At 36.7% G+C, this 18105-nt stretch overlaps 1 protein-coding gene and 1 long non-coding RNA gene across 2 annotated transcripts in view; both read left to right on the plus strand.

The window, feature by feature from the left end:
• LOC150086055 (DNA (cytosine-5)-methyltransferase 3A-like) overlaps positions 1 to 4850 on the plus strand; it is a 233524-nt gene extending 228674 nt beyond the window's left edge. The window contains exon 14 of the mRNA XM_090373678.1: positions 4780 to 4850. The gene's annotated coding sequence lies outside the window, so the exon portion shown is untranslated. The remainder of the gene's footprint in view (positions 1 to 4779) is intronic.
• Positions 4844 to 15870, plus strand: LOC150086056 (uncharacterized). The gene is made up of 3 exons (XR_016546952.1): positions 4844 to 4931; positions 14336 to 14409; positions 15776 to 15870. It is a non-coding gene; the product is annotated as an uncharacterized LOC150086056 (long non-coding RNA).
• The last annotated feature ends 2235 nt before the right edge of the window (positions 15871 to 18105 follow it).

The raw sequence follows: 18105 nt of genomic DNA on the forward strand, positions 1-18105 counted from the left end.
CTATCTGGCAGAGTAAAGGTAGCAAGATTATACACTAGCTGATCCGGAATCCTCCTAGAGAGTTACCAATAGGTTCGGTCCAGTGTACTAACTAGCGGCCGGCCTGCGAACACCGTTTTAGAGCTGTGGAGAAGTTAGATGTACCCTCGAAATGTAAGGAATATTGGATCTCGCCACGACGTTCATCATAACCTCAAAAGTCATCAATCATACTGCCTGATGGAAGAGATAGGGAAGGGCTGACCGGAACTTTGCTCTAGAGATTAAACATGGGTTCCACCATTTCAAGCCTCCAATAACTTCCACTCATCTATTTTGCCACTGTCTTTCCTCAGTTTGAATCTATGCCCCCAGGTTTGTAATCTGAGCAAGAGGATGAATCCCACCAGTATTGAGAATGCTCAATCCATTCAAAGCCTTATACATCTCAATCAGACTGCCTTGCAGATGCCTAGTCTCCAGAAACTGCAATTTGCAGAACTTAAGTCTTTCTTCATAAGAGCATTACTTTGTTCCCTTCACCAGTCTTGTTGCCTTTCTCTGTACTTGTTCTAGTAACTCTACATCCTTCCTAAAATGAGGCTTCCATACCTGTTGCAGTATTCAAGGTGTGGCCTGACCATTGCCTTATATAAGGGGATAATCAGCTTCTTATCCCTGCTCGCAAAATTCCTGTATATCATTGACATGATATACAGGAATTTTGACATGATATATAAACCTGTCTGCACTGCTCAGAAAACTTCATATCTGACTGCACAATTATCCCCAGATCTCTTTCATTCTCCACTACCCTGAGTGTAACACCACCCAGTTGATGCATTTCTCTGGGGTTACTGCTACCCATATGCAGTACTTTGCACTGGTCAATGTTAAACTTCAGTTACCACCTCTCAGCTCATCTTTTCCAGATCCTGTTGCAGCAGCATACTGTCATTACTGTTATTAACAACCCTGCCAATCTTTGTATCATCTGCAACCTTGGACATTAAGCCTGATATTCCTAGATCTTATGTGTAGCTTAGCTTAATTTTCAGCACTCACCTCTTCTCTCCTCTCTCCTCGAAATGCATTTCGGGAACCCAACCCGTATATAACACACTCGCACGCTCTCTTTCCCCTCCCACTACAGAAAATTAAGCTAAGCTATACATAAGATCTAGTTATTACAATGGGCCCAACATCGAACCCTGAGGGACACCACTAAAAAAGTTAGTCGATGGAGAGGACTAATGTCAGATATCAAAATTATTTTTTTGCATCAGTTCCTTTGTAACCACTTCATAGTATCCAATAAAATTAGCCAGACAAGAGTTCCCCTTGACAAACCAACCCATGCTGTGTCTGAATTATTACTGCTGTCTTGTCTAGATGATCCTGCAATGCTTCTTTAACCAGTGGCTCCATTATTTTCCCTGGAACAGAAGTCAAACTAACATGTCTATAATTACTGATGTCACCCTTTGATCCCCCTTTGTTATTTGGAGATACATTTGCACATCTCCAGTCTATGGGGACTCCCCCAATCCAAGGATGCTCTCATAATTATGGGTAGGGGTTTGCTTACTTTCTTTGCCACCTCCTTTAATATAACTGGATAGATTCCATCTACCCCCATGTGCCTTTCTTATGTTTAACTTCAACAATTTCTCCTCCACTTTGTTCTCAGTTATTACAAAATCAGTTAACTCCCTGTTAGAGTTTGATAAACATCTGGCCCACTTCTCCTTGAATAACTCCTCATGTGAATGTAGATGCAAAATGCTCATTTAGTTTGGCAGCTATCTGAGAATGATTATCTACAGTCAAATAATTGATATGAAGTGGACCAACTGATTCATTCCCTTCCTTTTAGAGATTATATAAGTAAAGAAGTCTTTGCTGTTTTTCTTTGCATCCTTTGCCAAAGATTTTTCATAATCTGCCTTCGCTTGCCTCCTACAGTGACTTGATTACAGACTAGCTTTTTCTTCTTTGCTACGAGTCTGTTTAGTTCATCTGACATCCATTTAATTCTAAACCTAGAGCAGTATTTCTTAGTTGGACCAAAAAAAATTGGTAGCTTCCTATATAGAATTTTCTGTTGGTATCATCATCAGTTGTTCCTACTGTATAGAATTTTTCTTATAATGCAGTATTTTTCCAATAATTAAATATTTTCCATACTAGGTACAAATAATCATGGAACCACTCTTTGAAGCTTGTCCCTCTGACTACAGCCTTTGATTAGTCTTGTCATTGCTTGACCTTGATGAACTTTTTGTAAATGAGATGCTCATGCCAAAAGCAGACAATTTTAAAATTGTTTATAAAGCATTGCTATTAGTTATTTTGCTGCTGAAATAAAATAAAACAAATAATTTTTAATAATCATTAAATTTTAATAACCATAAAAATGCCATTATTTATTTTTATTTTTTTAAATTATTTTTTTATGAACACCATACATTACTTGGGAGTTATTAAATTGAAAGTTGGTAAGTTGTGAATACTTTTTTTACATGTATATAATATATGCCTTACAGTATGTGTAAACAAATAAAACAGTTGTCTAGGAATGGTAATCAATGGACACTGCTCATCGTGGACTAATGTTATTAGTGGAGTCCCTCAGGGTTCAGTATTGGGTCCATTATTGTTTTCTGTATTTATAAATGATATTGATGATGGTATATCAAGCTTAATGTCCAAGTTTGCAGACGATACGAAGGTTGGCAGGGTTGTCAAGGACAATGAAGTTTAACATTGACAAATGTAAAGTACTACATATGGGAAACAGCAACCCCAGAGCAACGTATCAACTCTGTGGTACTACACTGACAGTGGTAGAGAATGAAAGGGACCTGGGGATGGTTGTGCAGGCAGATATGAAGTTTTCTGAGCTGTGCAGATGGGCTGCAAGAGTAGCTCATGGTGTATTGTTGATGATATATAGGAATTTTTCTAGCAGGGATAAGGAGGTGATTATTCCCTTGTATAAGGCAATGGTCAGACCGCACCTAGAGTACTGTATATAGGTCTGGAGGCCTCATTTCAAGAAGATGTAGAGATGCTGGAACGAGTACAGAGAAGGGCAACAAGATTAGTGAATGGAACAAAGGGGTGCTCTTACGAAGAAAGGCTTACGTTTTGCAAATTACAGTGTCTGGAGACTAGGTACCAGCGAGGTGATCTGACAGAGGTGTATAAGGCCTTGAATGGTTTGAGCATGCTCAGTGCTGATGGGATTCTTCCTCTTGCTCAGAATAATCACCTGAGAGGGCATAAATTCAAATTGAGGAAAGACAGATGTAGGATAGATGTGAGGAAATTTGCCTTTAGCCAGTGGGTGGGTGGTTGGTTGCTGGAATAGACTTCCATCCCTTGTCGTGGAAGTTGATAGCCTAAATAAATTTAAGGCTCAGCTGGACAGGTATTTCAAACGAACAGAGGGGTGAAGTGGTTATTTTTTATTTTTTTATTTATTTATTTTTTATTATTATTATTTTTATTTTTTGGCTGATGCTGCATAAGCTTGCTTTCTTGCATCAAATGCCTCTACTAATGCTAATGCTAATAAGCCTCTTAACATTTCATGCACTTCAGCTGATGTTTTCTTGAGATGGAAACAAAATTAGAGAGCAGCATACTGTTACTTGTGTGTCATGTCTATTGTTACATAGGCAAAGGTTAACAGGCATAACCTTGACTGATCGCCAAGGTCACACTGTGTGCACGAGTCAACTGTGCAGTTGCTCTGTGATGCAGTTTGGTTTCATGTGAAATTTCACAGCTCAGCTAGAAATAGCAATTAGTAAGGATTGTTTGTGAAAAATTATGATCATTCTTTATTTGAACAGCCCTTGTATGATATTATGTATGCATGTATGATATATATCAAATACATACGTAATGCAGCTATTTCATTCTCATTCATTTTATTTTTCAGATTGGGCTCATAAATCTAGTTTGAGGCATCAAAAATTATTGTTTTTGACATCTCAAAGTAGATTTGACTGAAGTTTGTAAGTTGGATGTTCATAAATTAGAAAATTTCTGTATATCATATTTATTTATTCATAGCATTTTTAATAATAAAGATAATTTTTAATCCCATAGTGTAAATTTAAATATCTTTTAAAATTGCATCACTGTGAATTTCAGTATTTCTACAATATATTCACTTTCAGTCTCCAGCAGTAATTATTTTTTAACTGGAAAAGTAAACTGTAAAAAATAAATCATTATGGCACCATATTTGACTAAAAACAACCATTGCTGTGGTAAAATGTTTCCTTTTTTTTTTTTTTTTTTTTTGATAACAAGACTGTCTTTTCTAATATTGTTCTTTGATCTTTTTTTACAGTATAATGTCAGAATTAAGAATATAATTTTAGTTTCTTTCTCAGTTTGAGTAATATCATTCCTTTTTTTCTCTAAAACTGATTGCTGAATAAAAATTGCCAGGCTTTTAATTTTTGTGCATCCATTAGAGGGTTAGTAAATACCATTAAAAATATTAGTGGTCAGGAAGGGTATTTTCAGCACTCTTATGGAGCATTTATCCAACTTGGATTAATTTTTCACCATACTAAGCATCTCTTGAATTATCTTGGATTATTATCCTTAATTAAAAAAATTAAGATATTTATTATAAACCTTTTAATTAAATATATTTAACAGTAAGAATTATAAATCACTGTAATTAATTGAGTCATATTTTTCAGTATTAATGATCTATTTTTTCAGAATGCAGCATTTTGAATTATTTTACATATGTTAATGTTAACTTCTTTGCAGCTGAATCAACATTTGGAAAAGACTTTTTTGACTTTTTTTCTGTTTTGAAAAAGTTGCAGCTAGTTAATGAAGGAAGCTATTTGTTTTGGCTGTTTATTAGCCAAACTGAAGTTGATGAGGAGTATAAAAGGACAATATCCCGTTTTCTTCAGGTGTGTTTGGTTTTCTCTTTTGGTACTCAAAGGCTATAGAAGGGTTTGCTTAGTTGGAAAATAACTGTGTATGAGGTTTGTGGCCTGAGTATAAAGGAGGGTTTATCTGAGGAGTCTGGTAACATGTTATACTACTTTTCAACATATTCCTACTTTGGAGTCAATACATTTTCACCACTGATGCTGCAATTCTTTGATTCTAGCTGTGAAGAAAACTGGAATCAAAGCATTTTCTCTTGGGCATTCCAGGAATGCATCCACTGTATCAATGATGTCACTGTCAGTGGGAAAATGGATGCTGATTGGGTATTTTTTCAAATTAGGAAATAGGTGAAAGTCTGATGGCACTAGACCTGGTGAATATGGTCCAAGATTTGTTGACCTCAGGACTGGTAATTAAAAAAGATATTATTGAAACTGCATAAAACTTGGTGGGTTATTGTTTGAAGTGTTATGCATTAATTTCAGAAATTTTTAACACTGTACCAGTACCCTTTCATACTCAGGCCATGAACTTTTCAAAACCCCTCATACAACTTTAGCTTTTTTAATAGAAAATATTTTGATTACCTTAGTAGGTGACCAAAATGTTTTAAATGCAAACTACTCTTACACAAAACTTCATATAAGATTTGAACTTATTTGGCAAAATAAGTCCAAATTTTATATTTATTTACCACTAAAAAGGGATTACCTTGCATATCTCATGATTGACTTTAATAATATATTGTGTTCTTTTGCAGTGTCCTTCAGTATGATTGGGAAAGTACCAGGGAAACACTCACTTTTAAACCCATAGTTTTTCCATAAGGTTCTCATTTGTATTATCAGTATTCACTTATTTTACAGTGTTCGGATACATTTGCACAATTCACTGGAACCCAAAAGGGACTTTCTTTAGTGAAGATTCATACAAAGTATTTATTCATGTCATCACCACACCAGCTGATTATCCTGCGATTATATTGTTTCCATTTCACAAAGATGCTATCTAGTTCCTTTTCCTCTTAATATTTATGTACAAATAAAATTCCTCATCTTCATACTTTGCCATTGAGTTCTCATACTGAGATTTTAATTGCCTAACTCCATCTGTTCTTTTGTTACAAACCAATTTATAATTATTGTGATTAAATATGAGTCTCATTATTGTGCAAAGATCTCATGATACCATCTTCTGTTCTATGACACTTGCTGAATTCCTTATTCATCTTGGCTTCTCCTTGCGTGGTACTTTCTAAATGGAATAGCTTCAATGGGAATACATTGAAATTTTTCCATAGTTCAGCTGTATTTTCACCTCTTGTATATTTCATACCAGTTGATTGAGTCCAAAAAGTTCCTTAGTCCACAAACTCCCTTTCATAGAATTAAAATCTTTGTCCTTACCATACAAAAATCTCATTTATCATCATCCACTTTAGGAACTGTGGTCACTTGTCACAAACAGTTCCTGTACCATCATATTTGCAGTATTAACTCAGGTGATGACCACATCAAGGGTTATTTATGCCTCTTGCTTTCCGTGTCATATTAGTATCAATATAAGCAGCAGCAAATCATGCAAGAAAGCAAGCTTATACAGCATCAACAAAAACAAAAACACCCCACTTCCCATTTCACCTATCCATTCTCTTGAATAGTTTGTCTAGTTCTTAAATTTATTTAAGCTATCAACTTCCACAACAGTGGATGGAAGTTTGTTCCAGCAACCAACCACCTGCTGGCTAAAGGCAAACTTCCATACATCTATTCTGCAAGCGTCCTGTCTCGGTTTGAATTTATGCCTCCTCGTGTGTGTAGTCTGAACAAGAGAAAGAATCCCATCAACGTTGAGCTTGCTGAATTGTTTCAAAGCGTTAAACATGACAATCAGATCACTTTGCAGGTGCCTAGTCTCCAGATACTGAAATTTGCAGAACTGAAGCCTCTCTTGGTAAAAGCACCCCTTACCAATCTCATTGCCCTTCTCTGTACTCATTCCTGCAGCTTTTTTTTTTTTTTTTTTTTTATGTAAACCCCAAACATGAGAGGTATTAGAACCTATAGTATTTAGTACCGTGCTTGGGTTGGAGGTTGAGAAGATGAAAGAAGATATTTGTTGACATTGGACTTGAACTTCTGTAGACTATAATTTTCAGGAAATACGTATGAAGGAAGGTTGTTCCAGAAAACGGCAGTTGAATGAATAAAGGAGGAAGATGAAAAGTTGGTTCTGTGAGTTTGAAGTTGGACAGTAAATGGATGTAGGCTGGTGGCTGCACGTGTTCAGACTGTTTTGAAAGAGAGACTGGGAATTATAGAAGCCAATTCAAAAGAACAGTGCCCATGGAAGTATCTGTAGAAGAGGCATGCAGCAGAAACACTACGTCTATGAGACAGTGAGTGGCGAGACTCTGTTAAAGGTGAATCATTAATTAACCTAACTGCCCTCTTCTGAATGGAATCAAGAAGCCTGAGAGAGAGGTTTTGGGGGCACCACCCCAGATGTGGGAGCAATATTCCGTGGCAGGGCGGATTTGCGATTTATACAGAGTGAGCAGTTGTTTGGGAGAAAAGTAATGCCAAGAGCGAAAGAGAAAACCAAGTTTTTTAGATGCAGAGGAAGCAATATTTGTAATGTACTTGTGCCAAGAAGTCAGGGTAATTCCCAAAAGAGATATTATCATTTTGCCTAGAAATCGGAGTGTCACTAAAGATAAGCACAGGAGCAGAAGAATCCTTTTTGTGAGATATAAGACAAGACTGAGTTTTAGAATGGTTGAAATCAACTAAGTTGTCTTTGCCCCACTAGAGAATTACCTGAAGATTGGCATTTAAGGAATTGGTAACAGATTTTCGAGAAGTTGAAGTTGATTGAGCAGGGCAAGCCTTAGAACACGATCAAAAGCCTTTGAGATGTCAAGCGCAACAACTTGTGTTTCACCGAACCTTTCCATTGAATTAGTCCATAAATGGGTAACATAAGCCAGAATATCACCAGTGGATCGACACTGACGGAATCCATACTGGCGATCGTTGATCAGACGGAAGGTTTCTAGGTAGTTTAAGAGTTGGCGGTTAATTGATTTCTCCATTACTTTAGAAAGAGTAGAAGTAATTGCATTGGGACGATAATTGGATGGGAGGGATTTGTCCTACTTTTTAGGAACTGGCTGAATATGAGCAAATTTCCAAGCAGAAGGAAAAACACCTGTGGAATAAGAAAGTGAAAATAGGTGGCAAAGAATAGGAGTAAGTTCAGGAGCACAGAGTTTGAGAACAAGCGGATAAATACCATCAGGGGCCTGGAGCTTTTTTAGCATCAAGATTCGTGAAAATCCTTCTGACATCATTTTGACGGAAGACTACAGGAGGCATTGAATGGAGCGTTTTTTGAATGGTGGGATGTGTTTTACCAAAATCATTAATACACAAGTTGGAAGAAAAATGGGATGCTAGCAGGTTAACTTTATCCTTGGCTGAAGTGACAACAGAACCATCTGGTTTGGACAGAGGTGGGAGCAGAGATGGTCAAAGGTGCGGCCAATAGCTTTGGCAAGAGACCAGAATGCTTGGCTACCATTAGGTTAAGAAGCAAGCTTTCTACTCTTAGCCTGTTCAAACTCTAGTTTGCATTGATTAATAACTGCTTTACAATTGTTGCAAGCTTTGGTGTAGACAGAAAATGAAACTGAAGAATTGGAAACAAGCCAGTTACGATATGCAACATTCTTCTCTTGAACAGCTTTAGCACATTTATAGGAAAACCAAGGTTTAGATAAAGGACGAGATTTTAAAGTGGAGTTTGGGATAAAGGATTCCATTCCTGCAAGAATAATTTCACTGACACGGTCTGAGCAAACGTTGACATCAGAAGTTTTGAAACAGTAATCCAACCAAGGAAAAGAAGAAAAGAAATCTCGGGTCATCCCATTTTGCATTCTTGTAATGCCAAACAGTAAGAGGTTGGGAATAGCCATGAGATAAAGGTTCCATTGGATAAGAGACAATCACCAAGTTGTGACCTAAAGTGCCTAAAGGACCTCTCACTTCAACCATGTACTTAGAAGGGTTGTTTGTGAGAAAAAGATCAAGCGTGTTGGTTGTATGATTAGGATTGTCCGGTATTCTTGTAGGTAAATGAACAATCTGTGCAAGGTCATTAGTAATTGCAAAAGCCTCAGCATCTCGACCAGCTGGGTCTGTGTGACTAGAAAATGGAAGCCAGCTGGAGTTGTGAACATTAAAATCACCAAAGAAAATTACCTCACTGTTAGGAAAGTTGGACTGGAGAAAGTGAAGTTGGAAAGAGAGGAAGTCAAAGAGCTCCAAGTGATTAGTGGAGTTGGGAGAATGGTAGAGACAACAGATGAATTTGACACAATGAGGTAGAGAGATTTTAAGCCAGAGATGATCAAAGAGAGGAGATTCCAAATTGCCAAGTCTCTGACAGGGAATATCAGAACGGACATATGCACAAGTACCACCTTTGAGGCAAAAGGAATCATACAGCGAATAATTTGGACATCTGAGCAGTAGTTGAATCAACCGACAACTGAGATTCTGTCAGAAAAAGTGCATGGGGTTTGGCAGACTGCAAGTGGAAATGGACATCGTTGAGATTAGAATTGAGACCACGTATATTTGTGAAATGAATTAGGAAGTGCTTGGGAGGTTTAGATCTTTTCGCAGATAAGTTTGCTCTATTAGTTTGACAATTCATGGTGTATTCAATAGTAAGAAAAAGTGGGTGGGACATGCTGTATGAAGTAATGAGATTTTTGGGTATGGTGTACACATGGTAAGAATATACCCAGATCCTTGACATAACGTGGCCTCAACAATGCTCCCAGTAATACACAAGTACATATACACTACTCGGACTCCCTCCAGTCACTATCTGGCAGAGTAGAGGTAGCAAGATTATACACTAGCTGATCCGGAAGCCTCCTAGAAAGTTACCAATAGGTTCGGTCCAGTCCGGTCCGGTGTACTAACTAGCGGCCGGCCTGCAAACACCATTTTAGAGCTGTACCCTCGAAATGTAAGGAATATTGGATCTCGCCACGATGTTCATCATAACCTCAAAAGTCATCAATCATACAGCATGATGGAAGAGGTAGGGAAAGGTTGACCGGAACTTAGCTCTAGAGACTAAACATGGGTTCCACCACTTCAAGCCTCGAATAAGCAAAGTGGTGGTATTGCACCGGTTGATGAGTGTCATCTACCACCTAGTACTGCCTGGTAACATAGAGGGGCGGCATTCCTCCATGTGGTGTGGGTGCCACACCTCGACCCCTGCTTACGTTATTTCCACCATGTACTTTTGCATGGAGGTTATACCCAGGATTACTAACAGTCCCACCATCATGAAGGTGCAAGCAGAGTATTTGGCTGTCACAGACTGTCCGGACTTTGCCGAAATTGGGTCCACTTGACTTGAGGGTCACCCGAATATCAGTTCCATCAGCGTTTTAGACTCCCAGGTAGCAAGTACAGCTTGTCTGGCATATCCGAGAGAATGTCTGCGACAGCCTCAAGGACCATGTCTGGCGTATCCAAGAGATGTCTGTGTCAACCTCAAGTTCCACATCCTTTCTAAAATGAGGCCTTCAGACCTGTATGCAGTACTCAAGATGTGGCCTGACCATTGCCTTATACAATGAGATAATCACCTCATCCCTTCTAGCAAAATTCCTGTATATCATTGACAAAACGTCACGAGCTATCCTGGCAGCCTGTATGCAGTGCTCAGAGAACTTCATATGTGACTGCATAATTACCCCAGCCCCTTTCATTTTCCGCTACTCTGAGTATATTACCATAGAATTGGTACATTACTCTAGGATTAACACTACCCGTATGCAATACTTCAGTTGCCATTTCTCAGCCCATCTGCTTAATTTTTCTAGATCTTGTTGCAGCAGCATACCTTCATTGCTGTCATTAAATGGAAGGGGTTTTTTTTTTTTTTTTTTTGGCTGATGCTGCATAAGCTTGCTTTCTTGCATCATATGCCTCTACTAATGCTAATGCTAATTAACCACTCTGCCAACTTTTGTAGCATCTGCAAACCTAGACATTAAGCCTGATATGCCTTTATCAAAAATGTGATAAATAAAGAAATCAATAATGGGCCCAACATCGAACCCCGGGGAACTTCACTAATAATATTAGCAAATGAAAAGCAGTGTCTATTGATAATCACTCTCTGTCCTCTCTCTCACTCAACCATCCCCTTTATCCATAGCAGTAACTTGTCCTTAACGCCACATTGCTCCAGTTTGTACAGCAGTCTTTTATGTGCAACATTGTCAATAGCTTCCTTAAAATCAAAGTATATAATATCAAAATTTATTTCTTCCATTCAGTTCCTTTGTTCTGCATCATATTATCCAACTATGATGGTGTAACTAAAGTATAATTGCACTACTGTCTAGAACCCCAGGGGCTCACATCTGGTTAGTATAGACTTGGCACACCCAGAGTCCTGAGTTGGATATCATCATTCTTCTCTTTCTTGGTGATTTCCTTCTACTTCTGCCTCTTGTTCTCTCTCTCTCTCTCTCTCTCTCTCTCTCTCTCTCTCTCTCTCTCTCTCTCTCTCTCTCTCTCTCTCTCCCCCTCCCCCCTTGCAAACAGGGGTAACTCAGAAATAATTTTTTTTTTTTTTTTTTGGCTGGCTTAGTTTTGTGATATACAGTTAACTCCTGTTATAACACTCCTACTTATAGCACTCTTTTTCTAGATACATGGTTTGTGAGGTGTAATGCAATTTTTAATGCCTGTAGTGCTCCCATTTAAAATGCCTTTCCTTGTATATGTTTTTTTTTTTTTTTTTTAAGATCCCATTAAGGAATAAATACAGATAAAACCTCCCCCCCCTTCATTTGGTTTGGAAAACAGTTGATAAAGACTGAATTCTAGGAATTGTTTTGGTGCAGTTTGTTTACTTCAGGGAAATTATTTCTGGTGCAGGTGATGTTTATTTCATACTTAATTAAAAGTTTTGAAGGCAGAAAAGCCACTATTTACAACTCACTATCTAGCCATTTCTCATTGATTTATATGCTCTCCTCAGCTTTTAATTTCACATTGTACTAGTAGTACATTAAGTGCGCAGGTTTTAGACTCAAATGTAAACCATTGATTCCTCCATTTATTACAATCTACAGAAACTCACATCTAATGTCAACAAGTATCTTCTTTCATCTTCTCAACCTTCATCCCATCCACAGTACTAAGTATTATAGGTTCAAATACGTCTTGTGTTTGAGGTTTTCATAAAAAAAAATCTCAGCCAAGTGTGTGGGGTTTTTGAGCCTGAACATGATTTAATTTCAGCAGTATCATGATCTTCGTCTATTAGTTCATACAATTGAAACATCCAATACCTTTTGACAGAAGTGTTTCTATGATCTTTCTATTCAAAATTCCTGAAATCTCTGTTAACTAATGTGCAAAGAGGAAACTGCAGGTTCAAGTTAAGCTTATTCTCAATTATTATATGCACAAGAATTTAAAATTAGTGGAATCTCTTGTGTCTAATTATTGAAGCATGTTGGCTTTACAATTTATGGCAGCACCTCCAGTTGTTACACTCTGTGGCTTTTGTTATTGAGAAGTTTGGCTCATGTCCAGTTGTTGAAACATTGCTTGTTGACATTGATGTGGCTGAGCAAAATGTAAATTGTTAACTCCCAAATAAGGCAAAGCAATAAAAAGCATGTCTGAAGTACTGCAGAGAGGATTTTATTTAGAAAATAAATAATTAGGTTGTAAATGGGTAACTTTTTTGAGTGCATGTGTGATCCTCAAAAAACAGCAGTGCACCTAGTAGTAGTAGTAGTAGTAGTAGTAGTAGTGGCACTTGATGCAAGAAAGCAAGTGTAGGAGCTTATGCAGCATCAGCCAAAAAAAAAAAAAAAAAAAAAAAAAATCACACCATACCCTCCAAATGCCTGTCCAGTTCCTCCTTAAATTTATTTAACCTATCAACTTCCACAACGACAGATGGAAGTTTGTTCCAGCAATTAACCACCTGCTGGCTAAAGGCAAATTTCCGCACATCTATTCTACATCTATCCTTTCTTAATTTGAACTTATGTCCCCGTAGGTTCGTATTCTGAACAAGTGGGAGGATCCCATCAGAATTCAGCGTGCTCAACCCATTCAAGGCCTTATAGACCTCAATCAGATCACCGCGCAGGTGCCGAGTCTCCAGCCACTGCAATTTGCAGAACTTAAGCCTCTCTTGGTAAGAGGATCCCTTCATTCCCCTCACCAATCGTGTTGCTCTTCTCTGTACACGCTCAAGCAAATCTACATCCTTCCTAAAATGAGGCCTCCAGACCTGTACGCAGTACTCAAGGCGTGGCCTGACCATTGCCTTATACAGAGGGACAATCACCTCCTTTTCCCTGCTAGCAAAATTCCTATATATCATTGACAAAACCCCATGACCTGCCCTAGCAGCCTGTCTACATTGCTCAGAAAACTTCATATCTGACTGCACAATTACTCCCAGGTCTTTTTCATTTTCTACCACCTTAATTGTAGTACCACACAGTTGGTACGTTTCTCTGGGGTTACTTCTACCCATATGCAGTACTTTGCATTTGTCAAGGTTAAACTTCAGTTGCCACTTCTTAGCCCATCTGCCCAAATTATCTAGATCCTGTTGCAGTAGCACACTGCCATTACTGTCATTAACAACCCTGCCAACCTTCGTGTCATCTGCAAACTTCGACATTAAGCCTGATATACCTTTATCAATATCATTGATAAATATACAAAACAACAGTGGACCCAACACCGAACCCTGTGGGACTCCACTAATAACATTAGTCCACGAAGAGCAGCACCCATTGATTACCACCCTCTGTCTTCTCCCACTTAACCATCCTTTTATCCATTGTAGCAACTTACCCTTAATACCATTCTATTCCAATTTGTACAGTAGTCTTCCATGCGCAACAGTGTCAAAAGCTTTCCTGAAATCCAAGTATATGATATCAAAATTATTTTTTGCATCCAGTTCCTTTGTGACCACATCATAATAACCAATCAAATTGGTTATGGGTTAAACACCACACATATTTGTGTTTAAAAAAAAAATTCAGTGATATAACACAACATTGGCAAAATATGAAAAATAGCTCCCCGTAAAGGTGATCCCTCTTACAACACTTTATATCGCACTTTAGGGCACCATAAGTGAGAAAGTGATATAATTTTAATTTGCTGTATTTGTTGCAAGTAAGGTTAGAAGTTAAGGTTAATCCAAGCAAAGAGATGTATTTTTATCTATAATTTTGTGTGATATCGAAGATGAGAATGGGTAAACCAAATGTCTGCTAATATATATTTGAAAATATATTATATGCTGAATATTCAGTACATTAATTTGTTTGTTTCAGTGTGAAGTTTCAGCCATTCAGTTAGAAAATTCTAGCATGTGGCATTTGTGGTCAAATATACCAGGAATTGAAAAGTAAGTTATTGCAATATTATTTATTTATTTTAAAACACTGTGTTGTTGTTTACTCCTGAGCTGATTAAATCATAATGATATTTTGTACACAATATAGTGTCTAAAAACCAGACATTTTAAAGATTTTATTATTTTTATTATTTTTTCAAAAAATTATTTTAATTTGTGCAAAACTTGTTTGTCAAGTAGTGTTATTAGATGGCGAATTGGTTCTTTGAATATGATTCTGAGTTAAAGTTAAATTATTTTAATGTAACAATTCCAAAAACTCAGTTGGAAGCTTACTTTCCATGATTCAGTCATTGTACAAACGTGGTAAATTGTGGTTGTTTGTTTTTTGGTTTTTAGGAGCATTAGCAACTAAGGCCATATTGCTCCTGGGATATGCGGTGGTCATTCCCTGACCTTTTCGCATCCTCCGTATTTGGTGATCACGGGCTCGAACCCCGGTCTAATCAAGAAGCGTGTGCTACGCACTGTTGCTTCTGTCCACCTGGCTACGGAGGCGCCTGGTAAATTGTGGACTTATTTTGGCAACTGCCAGACATTAATCTGCCGTAAGTAAATGCTAATTTTATGAACTAGTGATAGAAAATCTGCTTGCCGCTAAACTAAGTCTACAATTCAACAAATATAGTTGTTGTAACACTTCTTGAGATTGGATCAGCATACAACTTTGATGGCACAGTGTTGCCAGAATTGCGCTGATACTACTTTCATTTAAGCTATGACAGAAATGGAAAATGCAATATATATATCAGACCATTTATTTGGTACCCTGTAAAACAGCTGTTTGTGAAAATAATTAATTTTCAAATCTCTGTAAAATTGTAATCTGAAATTGATGAATGCTAGCAGTTCACTTGATTTTCCTATAGATGCTGGCCTGGGTGGACTTGACTGAGCACAAGACAAATTGTGGGTTGATAAATGACCAGAAGGCTGAAAGCTTCAACATGTGGAGTCAATTGGGCATAAGGAAGAGTATGAGCACCCAGACCATGCCTTGAAGTTGCCAACTTTTGGATATTGCACCTTTATTAAATATTTCATAACCATAGGTAGATAGTGTGCAACATAAAGGAACCTTCTGTATCTGGCATATAGGGGAAACCTTGAAGATCGCAATTAAAACAAACACACCTTGTAACTATATCTTGATACACGAGAGCACCACCTACCCATTATTATTCAGATATTTTATTCAGAATATATTAAAATATTTGAATATATTTAATTGTTTTTAGTTTTGTTACAGTTAAATTTACAGTGGATAACCAAGTTAAATTATTTATTTCTTGTAATATATTAAGTTGATAATCTGAATTGAATCATGACTTTTCCACGACACTTCTTTGATTCTTAGGTTGCCTGATAATTTGCAGTACCACAAGGATCACTTCACAAGTGCTAGTAGTGAAGAGTCAGTAAAGCAGAATTACAGTGTATGTCTTATGGAGCAAATTTTTTCTTCCCTAAAACACTACTTTAAAACTAGAGAATTAAAGTTGTAGATCAGAAAGCCTTGTGAAGAGAGTGAGTTCTTTTAATAACTCAATAAATTTTGAATTCTATCTGAACTGACTTGATTTGTTGTTTTTTTGTATTCATGACTTTTCAAGATCGACATATAAAAGTTTTGTATTCTTAAATGTCTCTGTACTGGATTTTCATAGACAAAAAATTACACCTTTGGTTATTTGCATTATCTGTTTTGTTATACTTTGCATCACTTCTGTCATTGATACATGAAGTACTGTGACAGATTGCTAAAATGCAGTTATAGTTCAGTCATGTTCCATCATTATCAGCATTATTCAAGTGCCCAACTTACAGGCTCCCAAAATTTAATGGCCTCCAAATTAATACAGTAGAGCATGAATAATCCGAACTAATTGGGACTGGGAGTTATTTGGATTTTCGAACTTATCAAAAATACAGTTCTGAAGGCTAAAAAAAAAGGTTTAGTAAGTTTAGAAATAAAAACAAAACACTAAGTTTTACTTATTTATTTTTATTCATAGGTCACAAAACAAATGGAACTTTCAATTGCAATGAGACATATTTATAGGCCTTTAACAAAAATAATTACTTATATTTTTCTGCACCATTTTCAAACTTCATGAGAAAGATCTCTTACTCTTTTCAGCAAGAGTAGAGTTGGACAGTATTCAGTTTGTTGCTCATGAGTAGCGCAGTTGGTAGAATCACTGTTCTCCCCACCCTGAGTGTAAAAGAGCTGAGTTTGAGTCCCATCGATGATGGAAGGAATTTTCATGGGCCTTTTTCACAATGTGGCTTAGTTAGTCGGTCTCAGGTAGCATGGTTTTCCCCCCAGAAACTCAGGTTTTTCGTCCGGCAAACAGAAAATTGACCACAGAACATGCAGTTTACAGGCAATATACACAGAGCAATATGGCCTTAGTTACTGATGTCCCAGGACCCAACTACAACAACAACAAATAGCGTCTTAGAGGGATGAGTCATTACTGTTCTCGTAGTTTTTTTTTCACCAACATCTGAATCAACTTTCAATACAAACTTTAAAATTTTTTCTTGTTTTTAATTTCTGTTATGATTGACTTTCCAAACTCGTAAAATCTTGCTAATGAAGACCCGCTTTCTCCCTTTGAAAGTGTTTAAAATCTCAATCTTCAATTTAATTGTTAAAATTTTCTGCTTCCTTTTAAAAGACAAAGAAGACCATAACTTCAGTACAATAAAATAAAACTGTGTTAATGTTCAGAATGTCTTCATTCCTATATCTAAACTTCATAAACATTTTACTCTGTATCTCACTTGCGTGTATTGTGTTAGTTGCAATTTCTGTGTACCACGTTCTTTGTTATTGATTGACGCTTATCTTTTTTTTACTGTTATAGATTTTACAACCCAAAAAAAAAAAAAAAAATGTCAGTGAACAGAAATATCAGATTACAAAATGCTATGTTTAGTTAGTACTGTATGTATATTAATTTAGCTATGTATATAAGCATAAATTTATTTTTATTCTGCTAACCTGTGGATAATATTCTTCCGATTTTCATATATCATTTAATTTTGTTAATTGGTAAGATAAAATAAAAGTATAAATTTGTGCTTTATATCTTCATTTTTACAGCCTATTGATAATATTCCTCCAATTTTCACCTATTACTTTTATGGCACCAGCGTTAAAAAATAATAAAATAATGATAAATGCTGGATCATTCATTTGGATTTTCGACGCTCTACTGTATATACAACTTTACCATTTTTTTAGATGTTGTTAAGTATAAAATTCAAGTACAAAACATAACTAGCAAGGTTGGCTGGCTTTTTAATTAATTATACATAGTTTCTTCAATATATAATACATCAATATTGGATGATACTTTATTGGGCCTTTACAAATATTTATAATATTTGTTATAATAAGTATTCTAAGGCAGTTCTAACAGTGAAGTGGGTAACTATTAACTGGTAAATTTGACTTCAGACAGATGGATTTCAGGTGGGGAGAAATCATAGAGGCAATGATCAAGAGTGCAGTACAGGATAATTTAATGTAATTCATAAGAAACACAGCTATTTTGTAAAGGGAAAATCATGTTTAACCAATCAGATTAGCTAACTTGACAGTCACATTTATCTGGATTTCAGAAAAGCATTTGACTAAACACAAGAGTTTATTGTATAAGCCAGAATAGGTTTGGA

Source organism: Mastigoproctus giganteus, chromosome 5 (genome assembly GCF_048544385.1).
Source record: "Mastigoproctus giganteus isolate SK-2022 chromosome 5, ASM4854438v1, whole genome shotgun sequence".
Lineage (NCBI taxonomy): Eukaryota > Metazoa > Arthropoda > Arachnida > Uropygi > Thelyphonidae > Mastigoproctus > Mastigoproctus giganteus.